Consider the following 6,000-nt stretch of genomic DNA (forward strand, 5'->3'; position numbering starts at 1 on the left):
GGTGTTCTTGTCAGTGCGTCATGAATTACGAAAAGCAGTGTCAACCCTGAAAAATGGCACCTTATTCCCAGGATAAGGATTAGCCGATGGACTTATGGGATGCGGAGAGAGACTGTAATAGTCTTTATGAAATATCTTGTATCCTCTTAGTTTCATCTTTTACGGTGGGGATCTGCTTAGCCAAATCTCCCCCCCCACCCCGCATTTTCTCAGATCTATTTATTTCTCGGTAAATGCTCCGAAGATGCCTCCAGGCTCTCAGGAAAACTGGCTTCAGTCAGCGCAAATTTTAGCAAAGTATAGGAAATAAAAACCTCGAAATATTAAACCAGTTTCTTATCTTCTAGAATAACCAGTTGTACTGAAGTGAAATGATATTTAATATTATTGAACTTGTAAAAACATCATTGCAAGTGCTTACTACACTGAAAGCTGTTGACTAATATTAGATATAAGAAATGTTGCTCTGTGTTTACTTTTTTAATTTTTAAAAAAGTTTAAATTTTTAAGATTTTTAAATTATTTTGTATGTATAATTGTTTTTGCCTGCAGGTATATTTGTGTACCATGTGCATGTCTAATGTGCTCTGAGGTCAGAAGATGGCATTAGATTCCCTGGGACTGGAGTTACAAATTACAAAACTAGATGCCCTGTGAGTGTTAGGAATTGAACTCAGGTCCAATGTAAGAGCAACAGATGCTCTTAACTGCTGAACCACTTTCCAGTCCTTACATTTCCTTTTACATTTTAATAGCAAATAAAATTCAGTGTATAATAACTAACTTATGTCACTGTCATTAATGCTTTACCTATCAGGAAGAGATGAAGCTTTATGAAGAGTCATTATGCTGCAGCTCCATGTAATGACATTTTATCCTTTCACACCTTCTGTCGTTCTTTACAAACATTCTCTCTCTGAATCCTATATACAGTTAGCTGACTATCAGACATGGACTTGCAACACCATCCTGCTGTATTCAAGCAGGCTACAGCAGTTATTGAAGAAACATAATTATTTACAAGAGGTTTTGTATTAGATCTCTGTTTTCAGATGAACTGTAGTTACTTTGGAAATACGTGTTATTATTTTGAATGTGTATATTTGTCAGGGAAACATGGGTTTCATCAGAAAGTATGCTGTTATTAATGCCTAGTGTATGTAATTACTAAAGCAGAAAGCTGTGGAAGTATCTGATAATTTGTATTTGGAATAATAGAACTCCTTGAAGGTAAACATGAATATTAAGCAGGTTTGTTTCACTCAATCAATTTATGAAGGCATTTTCATTCTTAAATGAAAATCACAGTGGATGAGTCTTATGGAACAAAAAGATGTCTTACGATGGGGTATGTAAAACTCCACAGTGTCTCAGGGCATGTGGTTTATCGTCATACTTCTTCATAGAACTTTATTGTCCCGTAATTTTCTAAGCAATGTTAAGGCATTTCAGGACTGCAACTATATTTTATTTGCTTTTGTTTGGAACAAGAGAAAGAAAGAAAGGGAAGGAAGAAAAAAATCGAGGCTATCACCATGAATTCTGTAAAGAAAAAAGGATTTCAAACTATAGAAAATTAGATGTCCTAATTTTGACAATCCTGAGTGGAGTTGCTATCAAGTGTGAATGTAGGGAACATGCCCCATTAGGTCAGAAATCCATATAAGTTTAGAATGGTATGCAATAGGAATTCTTCAGAGTGGTTAGAAGCAAATCCCTGTCCTCTGTGCAACTCTAGGCAATCCTGAAATGTTTAAACTTTGATCAGAATGACAGTTTTAAACTCATAAGAAACTTGAACTGGTAGCTAAGTAGCTGGTGGCTTGGGCATGCCTCACCCTCTTGACCTTTGACTCTCAGCTTTCTGTGATGCTGATCCCTTAAGCTTTCCCTTAAAAAGTCTGGTCACATGGCACACATTGTGACACTAAGGAGGATGAAGTTGGAAAGGACAAGTTCCCAGAGCATATTTTCTGCCCAGAAAAAGGACCTGTGGTGGTATTCCAAGAGACAAATGCCACCCTTCATCCCGTACTTTTCTTTTATATGAAGGGAATATTTAACTTATTATAATAAAGACTTTAGAGAATTAAAACTTCCAACTTTTGCTTCACAATTAAATATTGTCATGAGAATAGCATAAAATGGTCTGACTGATATATTATAAACAATAGAAAAGTTTCTTTGAAACTTTCTCAAATCTCTTTCTATGAAGTTAGGTTTTATATTTTTATAGATACCATTCAGTAGAACTTAATATTTAATAAAAACATAATGTCTTAACTCATTGAGAATTTCATATATTCATTTTGATCATATTTATTACCACTCCTCTTCTAACTTACCCCAGACCTATTGCCCAGGTTTGTTTGTTTAATCCAAGTTGAATTTGTGCTGCCCATAGACTTGTGAGTATTGCATCATCCCCTGGAACACATTCTCTGGAACTCTATTGTTGGTCTAGCTGGCTAAATAACCTTATCTACCTGAAAGTGCCCTTCGTGGCTATGAGTGGTCATTGAGTAGGATTTATTTAGCTACCAGACCCTTGTGCTAATCATTTTGCACAACTTGCTGTTGTTGCAGGAGAGGAAAGATTATACTTTAGTCTTAGACAACCCCTAGATCTACATTGTTTGTATTGCAGAAATTATGTTTTATTCATTCAACGCAAGCTAGAAGACAAGGTAAGGAGTGGAAATGATGCTAAAGATCATTTTGCTGTCTGTAACCCTCTGGCCCCGAGCCTTGTGAACCACTGACCAGTTGGGTGGTGATGCCTCTGCTCTTTCTTGCTTTACTCAAAACTAAAAAAATCACTTCCAATCATAAACTATTGCTCAGACTTAGTGTTGCACTTTTGTTTCCCTATAAAATGCTTGAAAATTGACAACTCAGGGATTTATCTTCTGATGGCAAGCATGCAAATGCCTGTGACCACAGGCATGAAGTAGTCACTCTAAGTCAAGTGCTACAATAAAGCTACCTTGGAGAGAAAGAAGGGAATTGTATTACTGCCTAGAACTCTCATTTGAAACATCCTATATTTGAGAAGAAATTGCCTTCTTTTTTTCAGGTTGAAAATATAGCAGCTATGGTTGTGTGGGAATGTGTTGATCCTAAGAATATCTCCCTCTACAGCCAGTTCATGTTCATTTCTACCACAGAGAGAGTGCTTCCATGGGAATATCTGTCTCTACTTTCATAATTAGCATTTGATGTGAGCAGGTAAACTTACTGGTCCCCAAAAAAGATAAAGTCTAGTGTTGAAAAATCTCTTGGTGTTCACAGTATTTATTATCAAGTTGCTTTAGTATTTTTCATAGTTGCACACTTGAAAAGTTTTGTATCTATTTTACTCTCTTGTTTAGAATGATTTTCTGTAAACTTATGTGATGTTATTTAAACTATGGAAGGAATATATTTTCTTGTTTTGTATGTATTTTCATGTGTTTAAGTATATTATATATATAAAGAAATATATCCTTTTGGATCCTTCTTCTTGAAGTTAAATACACTTATATTTCTTGCATGTTTTTACATGAATCATGGATTTACAATATTTAAAAACACCATTTTTCCTCAATTAATTAGTATTTCTATAAAAATAAAAATAATAATCACATTTCCATAGTAAAGAAACTATTGGAACTGTCATATACAAGTTTAGATATATTTATAATTATATGTAAATATACAGACAATACAATATAAAGATAGATAGCCATATTCAAAATGGAAGGCATACTGTATGTGTCTAAAAAAGCCACATATAAGGTTAAAAATTAAATAAAAACTTGGATCAAATTTAACATAGATTGAAGGAAAAATGATAAGGAAATATACAACATGTCAATATGGAAATGTTGGAGATAAAACAGTTTAATTTAGAATGACAAAACTATCTACATGAGCCAAAAGTAACAAGTATAGATATAAACCCAAAAACCAAATTTAGAAACATAAGGCAAAATTAAGAGAAGAATCATAAAATTCTGAAAATTACAAGGAATATCAGCTATAATCTAGGAGTTTTGAAAATACTATACATCAAATGAACAACTGGATATCTGTAGATATATTGTATTCAACAATATGACTCACATTCTTCTTAAAAATGAAACTTATGTATAAATTAAATATTTGATAGGACACAAAATGAAAAATCAGTAAATTTAAGACTGAAAGATTGAAATCATTATAAAGTATATCCCTCACACAAAGAAGTCAGAAATAAAAACAAAAAGCAATTTAACAAATTATTAAAAACTTGATAACTTCTAAACACGACTAAAAAAATCATAGGTAAAAGAACTAACTGGTGTAGAAACTTAAAAATATTCTAAGTATATTGTAAATGAAAATGTATGCTAAAATTTATTGCCAAGAGCCAAGCCTCTAATTCATAGCTACGTACAGTGTTGAGCTCTCATATGAGAGAAACTAAAAGGTTGCAATTAGCAAGCCAATTATCCACCAATTTTGTGAATACAAAGTTTAAAAAAGAAATTCAAGGGTGGACAGAAGAAGAAACTCCAAGTGGCATAAGTAAAATAGAAGGTAAATAGTAGAAGAATGTCTGAACCTAGTAGGAGAAAATAAACAAACAAGCAGACAACATAAACAACAGCAAATGACACCACAATTAAGAGGAAATTAAGAGGAATTTATTCCAAGAATTCAAAGTTACTACTATACCCAATATCAGTGTCATGCTCTAGATGAATAGAATAGAGATGTGGTCAGCAAAATAAATGCAGGAAAATAGCCATTGACAGACTCAAACAATTGAAGAAAATCATCACATAGACTTCCTAAAAAGGATAAAAGGCAAAAAGTATGATACTTAAAGATAACTGCTGAATATTGCCCATCTGAGTTGGGGAACATTAGAATGGTGTCATTTTACACCAACAATATTTTTTTTTCAAAAAAAGTGTTGACATTTATTAGGGAAATGCAATCAAAATTAGAAAGTGACACTACTTTACATCCAATAAAATGAGACAAAGGGAGGAAGAAGTTAAAAAAGAAAGTGCTGGCAAGGTGAGAAAGATGTGGAGACACTGGAACTCTCACAGTTAGTTGGCAGGAATTAGCTCAGTGGTGGTGCACACCTTTGATCTCAGCACTTGGAAGGCAGAGAAAAGTGAATCTCTGTGAGTTCACGTCCAGTCTAGTCTACAAAGAAAGTTCTAGGACAGCCAAGGCTAACAGAGAAACCCTGTTTCAAAAAAAAAAATAAAAAATAAATAAAAACCCAAACAAACAAATAAGGCTATGTGGAAAATGGAGAATAGCTGTATAATTCAGTGATTCTCCTCTTTGATATTTATGTAATGAAACTGAAATCAGGACCTCTCAAAGAGAAAATTCTGCCACTGTAATCATGGCAGCCTTATTCACAAGTGTCTAACATTTTAAGTTGTGTTGAAACTTAAATTTCATGTATTTGGATAGATATTTTGGATCTACCTTGGAGAATGTTTAAGAAGAAGGTGGAAACACTGATGTCTACTTGAACCTTATTAGCTTACATTGTTCTTCACGTGTTCTGTGCTCTTGGTAATGAATAGCAATAGATTCCATGCGCTATAGAAAGCAGAGAACAGGGACCGTCCTCACATTAATTTGCATATTTCTTCCTCCATTTTTCTTTGTGTTTAATTCCTGTCTTTGGAAATTTTGCTACATAGATATGCTTATGCCTTTCTCAGAATAAATTTTTTTGGTTAGGTAACATTTTTATCCAGAAAATATTTACATGGTATTTGCAGAGCTGTTCTAGTCTCATTTCATATCTCATTGTTAATAAAAAAGTAACAACAAGAAGAAAAACCTAATTTGTGTTTTTATCATAATGCATGAAATTAGATCTCTTTTCAAATTTGTTTTGGCAATTTGCCTTCCCAAGTCCTTTGCAGCATATAATCTATTTTTCCTCAAACTAATTATTGATAAAATATAATTTCCATTTGAGACTTTTCTATGATTCTTATG

Source organism: Myodes glareolus, chromosome 15, assembly GCF_982192425.1.
Source record: "Myodes glareolus chromosome 15, mMyoGla1.1, whole genome shotgun sequence".
In the NCBI taxonomy this organism is placed as follows: domain Eukaryota; kingdom Metazoa; phylum Chordata; class Mammalia; order Rodentia; family Cricetidae; genus Myodes; species Myodes glareolus.